Source organism: Zootoca vivipara, chromosome 12 (genome assembly GCF_965207765.1).
Source record: "Zootoca vivipara chromosome 12, rZooViv2.hap1.1, whole genome shotgun sequence".
NCBI classification, from domain to species: Eukaryota; Metazoa; Chordata; class Lepidosauria; order Squamata; family Lacertidae; genus Zootoca; species Zootoca vivipara.
Window position 1 is genome coordinate 13,059,070 of NC_142595.1, and position 11,703 is coordinate 13,070,772.

Here is an 11,703-nt window from a genome sequence, read left to right on the forward strand (position 1 = left end):
GTTAACCGTGTTCATGGAAGACAGTCTTACTTGGCTACTAGTGATCGCCAAAGAAGAAGAAGGTTATTCCCCCTAGGTGCTGATACATATAGAGACCCCTAGGTGTTGGTGCATATATATATATATATGTGTGTGTGTTGTTGTTGTTGTTTAGTCGTTTAGTCGTGTCCGACCCTTCGTGACCCCATGGACCACAGCACGCCAGGCACTCCTGTCTTGCACTGCCTCCTGCAGTTTGGTCAAACTCATGTTCGTAGCTTCGAGAACACTGTCCAACCATCTCGTCCTCTGTCGTCCCCTTCTCCTAGTGCCCTCCATCTTTCCCAACATCAGGGTCTTTTCCAGGGAGTCTTCTCTTCTCATGAGGTGGCCAAAGTATTGGAGCCCCAGCTTCAGGATCTGTCCTTCCAGTGAGCACTCAGGGCTGATTTCCTTCAGAATGGATAGGTTTGATCTTCTTGCAGTCCATGGGACTCTCAAGAGTCTCCTCCAGCACCATAATTCAAAAGCATCAATTCTTCGGCGATCAGCCTTCTTTATGGTCCAGCTCTCACTTCCATACATCACTACTGGGAAAACCATAGCTTTAACTATACGGACCTTTGTCGGCAAGGTGATGTCTCTGCTTTTTAAGATGCTGTCTAGGTTTGTCATTGCTGGTGCATATATATATATATATATATTCCTATATATATATATTCCAAGTGAAATAGTGTCTCCTCCTCTTCATCAATTCCTTCCGAGAGTGAACTTGAGTATCTATCACTCTGGATGCAAAATGGGGCCACCCTAAAATGGGGCCACCCCAAAATAAGTGAGTCGTTTCTTTGGACTTAGAAGACTCCATGGGAAGGAGAAGTTTGTAAAATTTAAAAGTATACATTTTAAGCCCCGTGCCGCAAAGGCCCATCAGGAATATGGAATGTTGAGATTACATGGGAGAAGCAGGGAGAAGAGGCAAGTGGCTTGATCAATCACCTAGTGAATATCCAAGAGGGCATTAGAATGAGGGAGTGGGGGCAGGCGGGAGAGAGATGCATAGCATGATCCATGTGCATTCTCAGCATCATGGTTTATTCAACTCACACTTAAGCATTTCCTCCCAGGTATTCCAATCACCTTGGCTGCATTATCGCCTCCCTGGGGTGCATGTGATACCTGACAATGCAACACCTCACCTCTTCTGATTTTGGAACATGGCAGTGTACCTTTCCGTCAGCAGTGAAAATATAGATCTGCTAAAATATACGTCCAAAGGGGGGGGGGCGGACTGTGTCAATAGACAAGTTATTGGGTGGGAATGGCAGACGCAGAATTGCTGGCGCTGGCAAGTGACACAAACACCTGTAGGGCTTTGAGGTTTAAAATCAGAAAATGACAACAATTTTCCTAAGGATTCCCCCCTCCCCTGTTCCCTTTAATTGTGGCCAGAAATTAGAGGGAATATCAGAGGTCTTGCCTTCCCCTTTTGGATAAAAAACCGTTGCGTATTTATTGAAATTTCAGTACATTTTCAGATGAGGGCAACTGTCAAAAGGCCCACTCAGTATTTGATTCAATTCTCCAAGGCGAATCCTCTCCCCAAAATAAAGCTGGTTTCGGGGATTGTAGCCTGTGTTTCTATATCAGATGCTTTATGCATTATGGGATGAAGATAGTGGCTGTCTTCCTACAGTGAGAGCTAAGTGCTTGAATCCTATCGGAATCATGTTGCTGCTAGGTAAGCTGGAGGTGGTGGCTGCAGCAGCTACGATGCCACCAGAGAAGATATCAGTGGCACTATGCCATAGGTCCATTCAAGCCTGCTCCTGGCCTTGCCTGCTTAGGGTCATCCATACTTACTACACCTTCAGATGCCAAAGCAACACCCTGCAAAACAGTGTTTCAAGGGGGTCAGTACTGTGCAGTGGTTAGAGTGTTGGACTATTCTGTATTGGCAACTGTAATCCTGGTTTAAGGAACCATTTGGCGCCTAGTTTATATATCTGAGTTTCTAACACTGCCTGAGAGTAAGGTAAAAAGGTAAACGTCTCCTGGACGGTTAAGTCCAGTCAAAGGCGACTCTGGGGTTGCGGCGCTCATCTCGCTTTCAGGCCAAGGGAGCTGGCGTTTGTCCACAGACAGCTTTCCTGGTCATGTGGCAAGCATGACTAAACTGTTTCTGGCGCAATGGAACACCGCGATGAAAACCAGAGCGCATGGAAACTCTGTTTACCTTCCCGCCACAGCGGAACCTATTTATCTATTTGCACTGGTATGCTTTCGAACTGCTGGTTGGCAGGAGCTGGGACAGAGCAACGGGAGCTCACCCCGTTGCAAGGCTTCGAACCGCCGACCTTCTGATTAGCAAACCCAAGAGGCTCACTGGTTTAGGCCACAGCGCCACAGCGCCTGAGAGTAGAGGCCATCTTGCTGCTTATCTTGGCAAGCAGTTCTGGGAGCCTATTTCGTCTGAAGAGCAGGGAATTTTTTTCTAGAAAAAGAGTTGCCGGAACTCACCACAAACACCTCTTTTGTTCTCTTAGAATGGCACCCATCTAAGAGGTGCTGGAATTGAGTTCTGCTGAGTTCCAGCTGAAGAAAAAGCCCTGTGGAGGCCTGATAAAGTGATCAGGTGAACCTGTTCTCCAACATCACGAAAGGAATGGGTATTTTGGCTGTTCACAATATAATGAATGTCTGTCATGTTTCCTCCTTAGTCATCATGGCGTATACATGCGTGATACAGGGCCGTGCCTCTCCTCCTGAATGGTTATTTGGGAAGTCTCAGAGAGAGTTTGATCCTGGTCACACGGCTCCCTGTCCATATGGTCCTTTGCACTCCCTTGTGCAGGGCTGTCTAGTAAACAATGTCAGGAAAGGGGAGTATGACTCCTGCCTCAAGCGACCCAAGGTGGTGTTCGTGTGATCTGTCTCAAATCCATCATTTTTCATTAATCTCGGTTATGCTACTCCACATGGTCCTCACACGCAACATGGTGTCATGACAGCTAACGGCCCTTCCAGACGTCTTTTTGGTGTGCGCTTGTGCTCCTGATGGTATCAGGAAAGTTCTGCACAATCCCTCTTCCAACACTGCTCACGCCTGGACAAGTTTCAGGGCAGAAATACTGCTCCATTTCCAGTCACTGACTGCACATCCTGTAACTTCCTTCTGAAATCCTGCAACTTTTTATACCTCAAATATTCTTGGGGTGGGTAAGTTGCTGTTCCGCTTTTGTTGTGCTACAGGTCTGGCATTCCCTTCCAGACAGCAATAATGTGCTAACATTGGGGAAGCGTAGCAGAGCAGCTAACAAAGCGGAATGAGGTGGGGATGGTCCAGTATAAATCCATAATGAATGCACTACCGTATTATTGTGTCAATTACACATTCCTGCCAAAAAACCCACCATTCTGGAGGGGTGCAGAGTGCAACCTCAATGAATTTACCTCAGCTTACTAGATGCTGAGAGTAAGGAAAAGGGGATGGTTGTCTTGCAGCGAAACATGCTTGGCCACTGCTAAATATATCTGGGCAGATCCTTGCTTTTTCTAGCAACCTCTGATCCGGAAGGCATGTCAAGATTATTTACTCCTGCTCTCTGCCCTATTAATCTGCTTGTTTGTTTTCTGCATTTATACAGCCAACCCTTAATGAGTCTTCTCTAGGTTCTGCCAAGCAAAACCACAAAAATATTTGAAAGGTTCAATATAATACAATGATGAGTATAACTATTTATTTTTTTAAAAAAGAAACCCATGTTGAAATCCAGTTCTGTTGCAGAATCACTACTTGGTCATTGCGAGGGCTCGTTTGAAACATATATGATCTGTGCATATTATCTGCTCTTTTGATGACATATAGTGTTGACAGTACAGGATAAGTGCATTACAAAGCTACGAAGTTATACCAAGTCAGTCCACTGGTCTGTCAAGCACAGTATTGTCTATTTACACTGACTAGCAGTGACTCTGCAACGCTTCAGACATGCGTCTTTTCCTGTCCTCCTACTTGAAGTTGCTGTGAATCTTTTGCATAAAAAGCATGCTCTCTGGCTCTGAGCCTCAGCCTTTGTGCAAACTTGTCAGCTTTCTGAAAACCCAGAATTAGATTTTAACATCGCTCTACTCTTCCTGAAAGTTCTGGGGTATGTGTCACCCTCAAGGAATGCCTTGACATTAGCCATCAACCTGATCTTTTATTTCAACAAATATTTCCATCCAACCTGCAGTTGCAAAGGAGCTGAGGCCTCAACAAGAGCTTCTCTTTCACCTATGAGCTCATAGATGAGCCTTAGCACGTTTGGGATTAGGAGGAACGAGTTTTGGATCAAAGGAGGTAGGATTGCATGAGAAATTAAAAATATGTACATATTAATCTGTAAATTAACGTCCATGCTAATTAACTGTGTGGTAGTAAGCATTAACTTCTTGAAACATTAGAGCAGGGCTGAGGAACCTGTAGCATTCCTGATGTGGTGGGACTTCAACCCCCAATGGCTCACCTCTCCAAAAAGATATGGGAGAGTGTGATGCTAACGCCCAATAACAAGAGGAAGGTCTACCAGGCTTGTATGCTGAGCATGCTGCTTTATGGAAGTGAGGTGTGGGCAACTTACAGCTGTCAGGAGTGACACCTCAACGTCTTCCACATGCACCGCATCAGGAAGATTGGGGGCATCGGCTGCCCTTTATCACCGTTATTGTTCATCATGGTCCTGGAAATATTATTGATCAGATTAAGAGACCTATCTACAATTAGAGGTATTAAGGTAGGTGCAAAGCAATTTAAAGTGAAAGCCTTCGCAGATGATTTAGTTTTAACATTGGAAAATCCAAAGGAAAGTGTTGCAGAAGCTATAGAAGTAATGGAGAAATTTGGCCAATTGGCAGGATTCAAATTAAATAGACAAAAAACCAAGGTTATGGCAATGAATATGACGAAAGAAGAAAAACAGGAATTACAGTTAAAACATGGACTCGACGTGGCTAAAAAGGTAAAATATCTGGGAATATGGATGACAGCAAAGAATATTAATCTTTATAGTGATAATTACGAACAAGTATGGAAGGAAATAAAGAAAGACCTGGAAAGATGGACTAATATGAAAATGTCATTCTTAGGAAGAATCGCAACAATAAAGATGAATGTATTACCTAAGATGTTATTCCTATTTCAAACTATACCTGTGGTTAAAGGTACAAGGCAATTCCAAGAGTGGCAAAAGATTTTATCAAGATTTGTCTGGCAGGGGAAAAAACCTAGAATAAAACATAAAATTTTGGTAGATAAGAAAGAAAGAGGTGGATTCGCCCTGCCAGACTTGAGACTTTATTATGAAGCGTCTTGTATCTGTTGGATAAAAGAATGGATAACTCTAGAGAATACGGACTTGTTAGATTTGGAAGGTTTTAACAATAGATTTGGATGGCATGCATATTTATGTTATGACAAAAAGAAATCACATACCGGGTTTACGAATCATGTGATAAGAAGATCTCTGTACGAGGTGTGGGAAAGAAATAAAAGGCTGTTAGAGACTAAAACACCCTGGTGGGTCTCACCAGCAGAGGTATTAACAGTTAAGAAAGTAAATATGGAGAAGAGGCGGGCCACGTATGAGGAAATCTTGACGAAAACTGAAAAAGGATGGAGTTTAAAACCTTTTGAGGACATTAAAGGAGTGTTAACAGGATGGATAGAATACCATCAAATAAATGATGTGCTTAAAGAAGATAGAAAAATAGGTTTTGAGGATAAAAGATCCAAATTTCAAATAGAAGTGCTAGAAGGCAAAACAAAGCTTTTGGCAAAGATGTATGATTTGTTGTTGGAGTGGTATACAAAAGATGAGTTGACAAAAGAAGTGATGATTAAATGGGCAAAAGATTTGGGGCATAATATTGAATATGATGTGTGGTTGAAATTATGGAATCAAACTTTAAGATTTACAGCATGTACTGCCTTGAAAGAAAATGTATATAAGATGATGTACAGATGGTATTTAACTCCAGTTAAATTAGCTAAAATGTAAAGAATGAGTGACAAAAGTTGCTGGAAATGTAAAGAGAAAGATGGTGAATTTTATCATATGTGGTGGACATGCGAAAAAGTTAAAAGATTTTGGGAAAGTTTATATAACGAATTGAAAAAGATGTTTAGATATACTTTTCCAAAAAAACCAGAAGCATTTTTGTTAGGAATAATGGGAGGAGAGATTAGAAAAGAAGATCAAACACTGTTTATGTATGCAACAACCGCGGCTAGGACTTTGTTAGCCCAAAAATGGAAATTACAGGAATTACCTACAATTGTGGAGTGGCAGATAAAAATGATGGACTATGCTGAACTTGCTAGATTGACATGCAAGATTCGTGACCAGGGAGAGACAAGGTTTCAAAAGGACTGGAGTAAATATGTGGACTATATGGAGAAAAACTGTAGATCATTAAAAACTCTCGCAGGATTAAAATAAACCTTACGAATTGACCAATATGTCAAAAAAGGAACTGCAAAAAAGGGAATTAACAAGAAACCCGCATGAAGGGAGGGGGGGAAGTCATAGCTCGGCGGAGCAAGGTAAAAGATGTGAATATAAGATTTTGTATAAAAGATTGGTTTTGTTAATTTGTTGAATTTGGAAAACTGGAATAAAATGTATTTTTTTAAAAAAAGGAAGATTGGGGGCATCACAGGGCAGGACAGAGTCTCAAAAGAAGACGTGCTCTCCCAAGCCCACATTCCCAGCATGTCTGCACTTCTGTCTCAGCGACGTCTATGCTGGCTTGGTCCTGTCCACAGAATGGAAGATGGCAGGATCCCGAAGGCTGTGCTCTATGGGGAGCTGGCTTCAGGCGCCAGGCTCGTTGGCAGACCAACTCTACGTGACAAACATGTCTGCAAACATGTCAGGAAGGTTGGCAACACCAACCCCGCCATGTGGGAATTCCTCGCTGATGACCGCAGTGCCTGGAATCAGAAAGTCAGGTCGTGTATTCGTAGCAGTGGCCAGAGAGGGAGGGATGGCCCGCTGGGAGGAGCGCAGAGAGAATAAATGCCATGGTGCATCTGCAGCAGCAAAACTGGACGCCTTCATCTGCCCCAGCTGCAACAAAACATGTCTGTCCCGTATTGGTCTCTACAGCCACAGCAGGTGCTGCAACCTTCCAGCAGTTTGACTTCATCCTTAAAGGTGCACTCCTCCATTGTCTCCCAGTAACTCCCATCATTGCTGACTGTTGGCCATGATGGGTGGGGCTGATGGGCACTGGAGTCCAAGAGCATATGCAGGACCACAGATGCCTTACCTCTGCATTGAAGGAGCACGGAAACATGGTTAGATTCAGTGGCAACAAGTTGCACAGTGGTGAGAGCCGGCTAACGGAGCTGTGCCCACCCAAATCCCAGCTGGAAACAGGAGGCACCCATTGGCACCCCAGCCCTCCGAGCAAGGCAAAAGCCAGTGAATCGTTGGGTGTCTCATGTTTCCCTGCTGCTCGGTTCCAACACGTAGACCCCCTCCAGCGGGCAAGCTCATGTGTGAGGCTGGAGTTGGTCGGCTGCCCCTCTCTCGCTCTCCCACAAACAGGCCTCTGGTCATCTGCTTGCCTGGAGAGCCTGCGTGGCATGGAAAGCAGCCTGTCAGGCCTTGTTAGGCATCAACAGTCTTGTGGAACGGAAAGGAATCAGGCAGGCTGATGGATTTCCAGGGCTGCTGGTGAATGGCAGAGACGTGGGCAGGGCGGGAGAGCGAGAAAATTAAGAGAAAGCCAGAGAGGGAGAGGTTTCTCTCTCGCTCTCTCATTTTGACAATGTGCAGCCGTGAGTGACAGAGAAGGGGAGAAGCAGAGGCGGCTGGGGGTTTGCCAGGCCAAATCAAGACTTGTCCTCCTGTCTGCCGTTGTCACTGGGTGGTTATTCCTGGACCCCATCTCTTGCAGAACCATGCAGGGTGTCGCAACCCTTTGCTCTCTGCTTACCGCGGATTTAACCGTAGAAGAAAATGGGGAAAGATTGGTTGGTAGGACACGGAAGAGGTGACTGTCTGCTGTCCACTATTCTCATAGCTGCCAAGTCTCCCGTATTCTCCGGGAAACCCCCGTTTTTCTAGCTGTGCTCAGCTGAAAAAACGGATTTTTTTTGTTTTTCCCCGGTTTATTCTGGTGCGTCGGCCATTTTTGAACTGGGCGGAGCATGCTCAGAAGCGACTTTTGATGCAGCTCTGCCCAGTTCCGAAATGGCTGCAGTGCAACTTCTGGCGCGGCGGCCATTTTTGAACTGGGCAAAGCAGCATCAAAAGTCACTTCTGAACATGCTCCGCCCAGTTCCAAAATAGCAGCAGCGCTACTTCCGGTCTTCTACTTCTGGTCCGGTCCCTTATTTCTCCCACAGCAACTTGGTAGGTATGTATTCTGCATATAGTATTGTTATGGGATTCGGGTGTGGCAGGGTCAGTCTAGATTATATCCTTGGATCCCTTCCAGGCCTGTGATCCTGTATCCACTCCAGAGCCGTCTTTCCCATTGGGCTTAGTGCCAGCCTCTCAGGGGCGCCCCAGCGAGTGGGGGAGCTGCGAAAATTTGCCGGCGGCCTCCCCTTTTCCCTGCACGCCCGCCAGCTGCGCCCCGTCAACCATATGGCTGGCGGGTGTGCAGCTTGCCTCCCAAGCCTCCGCGGGAGGAGAGCGATCCCCACAGAGGCTTGGGAAAAGGTCAACAACTCTGGGAAACGGGAGGGATCTTTGCACCACGGCGCCAGATATGCTTAAGACGGCCCTGATCCGCTTGGGGTTAGAGAGAGGGAGACACGTCTTGCTCTGTGGTGCACTTTGTAGCTCCCCTGGAAGCCTAAAGGGGAAGTGAGATCTGTTGGGCGTGTCAATGCTATGAGTCCCTCCATCCTATGCTCAGGCCGTATATATGCGAAAGTAAAGCCATTTATCCTAAAGACCCTGCAGTCTCTGCCAGGGCTGGCCCAAGACCCATTTTGGCACCTGAGGCCTGCCAGGGAAGAAGAAGTGAGTGAAGATTGACATCAGGAATAAAGGGAGGATAAAGATCTACACTGGGAGCAAGGGTGGGAGGAGACCAGAATCGCTTCCTGTTTGCCTAGACTGAGGCCTGCCACCGCAATAAATTGCTTTCTTGCAAGCTGGATCTGCTATCCCTGCCACCTTGGCTATTGCCTCACCTTGCCTTATGGGTGGGCCGGCCCTGTTCTCCACCGACCTTCATTCCAAGGAAACCAAGCCCGGCTTAGCACAGGAACCCCTGGACTCTCTCACCACATGGAAATTGCAGTCCTCCAAGTGTCCCTATTTTCTAGGGACAGTCCCGGATTTACATAAGCCATCCTGGTTTCTGATTTGATTCTAAAATGTCCTGCTTTTCCTTAGGACGCCCCTATTTTCATTGCAGAAATGTTGGAGGGTATGAAATTGGGACATAGTATAACCAAAACTCCCATAGAGGCACAGTTAACAGGGAACTTTTCTTTCCTTGCAAGCTAAATAATATTCCAGAAATATTCAAAGTTTTGAGCTACACAGAACCCTCCATCATGTAGAATGCAAGAAGTCGGAGACTGTCGGCCCTAGAAAGGGCAAAAACGCTTCAAACTACAATTATAAATAGACATGCCAAGTCCAACTGTCTCCAAGGCTTCATATCAGGACCAGCTGCCTCAGCAGTAAGAATACAGCCAACATCTGTTAAGACTAAGCTCCTGCTAAGATGTACTATGCACTTCAGGAACACCGGTGATTTATATTACAGCATTTGTTCTTTTTGACAACTTGGAGGCAAAAATATTAGAGGGACGAGGAGCGATTTGCAGGCCGTGCCTCGTGCGTATGCTTTTGCAATGGAAACGGATTTTAAAGAAGAAAATAAACCTACGAGGGGGATTATAACATCTGATTCATGTTGGCAGCGCAATATTTCCCTGGCTACTCTCGTGCATATGTTATGGAATTATTGTCAGATAAAATTCAATTTTAGCAAAAGTTATTAAAATATAACTAGAGGCTTATAGCCAATGATTCTGGCTGGTTGCTTCAAAAAGCAAAAGGTGAACTTTCAGACTTCTTTACCATTTTGGCTCCAGGCCATGTGTGTTTCAATGGATATAGCAACATGAGCGGGTAAGCAACACCAATTCCACAATAAACTCCTATCAGGAAGCATCCTCTGTTCTTCCTTCCCCTCTCTGATTCCTCTTTCTCCTTCCTGCCATTTCCTTTCCTTGGTTCTACTTCCCTAGCCCTCTCTAGAAACAAAGCTCCTCAGCCAATAGCAGCCAGGTACCTTTCTGACTGCATCATCATCATCCTGGGACACCTAGGCAATTCAGCCAATCACTCCATTAGTAAATCCATACCACCCGGTAACGTTTGTCTGAACCTATTGCTTTATTTGTGTAACTCTAGGTGGGTTTCCAGTTACTTGAGAACTCAATAGCATATTTGTCTTCCTAAAAGTTTTTGATTGTCTAAAAATTACATACTATACATGTCCACTCAGAAGTAAGCCCCGTTGAGTCCAGTGGGGCATAATCTCTGATAAGTACTGTATATCAGATGGGTACTGTATAGGTAAAGGACCCCTGGATGGTTAAGTCCAGTCAAAGGCTCATCTCGCTTTCAGGCTGAAGGAGCCGGCATTTGTCCACAGAGAGCTTTCCAGGTCATGTGGCCTGCATGACAAAACCACTTCTTCTTTTTTAAAAAAGGCATTTTATTAAATTTTCCAATTAAACACATCTCACAAATAACAAAATGAAACAAAGAACAACAAACACGACATAATAAACACAAAATTTTTCTTTTAAACATCTTCTCAATTATTGCAATTCTCTTTGCTCTGCCGAGCTTTGATTTCCCTCCCTCCCCCCAGTCGGTTTTTTTGTCCATTCCTGTCTTACAGTTTCTTTATTCCTTCTATCTAAAGTCAATTCATAGGATTTATTTCAATCCTGCGAGTGTCTTTAAACTTCTACAGTTCTTTTCCATATAGTCCACAAATTTACTCCACTCCTTTTGGAACTTTGACTCTCCCTGGTTTCGGATCCTGCTAGTCAGTCTTGCTAATTCCGCGTAGTCCATCATTTTTGTCTGCCACTCTTCAATCGTCGGTAACTCCTGAGTTTTCCATTTTTGGGCTAATAAAGTTCTAGCCGCGGTTGTCGCATACATAAATAGTACTTGGTCCTCTTTCACAATCTCATGTCCTATAAGTCCTAATAGAAAGGCTTCAGATTTTTGGGGAAAAGTAAATTTAAAAATCTTTTTCAGTTTGTTATATAGCATTTCCCCAAAACTTTTAATTTTATCGCATGTCCACCACATATGGTAAAATTCAATGACAAAACCACTTCTGGCGCAACAGGACACTGACGGAAACCAGAGCGCACGGAAACGCCGTTTATCTTCCCGCCGCAGCGGTACCCCGTCACGGGGATTCAAAACACTGACCTTCTGATTGGCAAGCCCAAGAGGCTCAGTGGTTTAGACCTCAGCGCCATCCGCATCCCCACTGTATAGGACTGCATCCTAACTAAATTATTTTATGTCCCTACAATTGTCTACTCAACAACAGATATTTATAGCTAGATTTGTACCATGGGATTCTAGTCTAAACTGCTGGTGGAACGCTAATGATTATTATTTAAAGTAGATGTTATCTTTATCTCCAGCTGCAGTTTTTAATTCTGAATTTTCAATT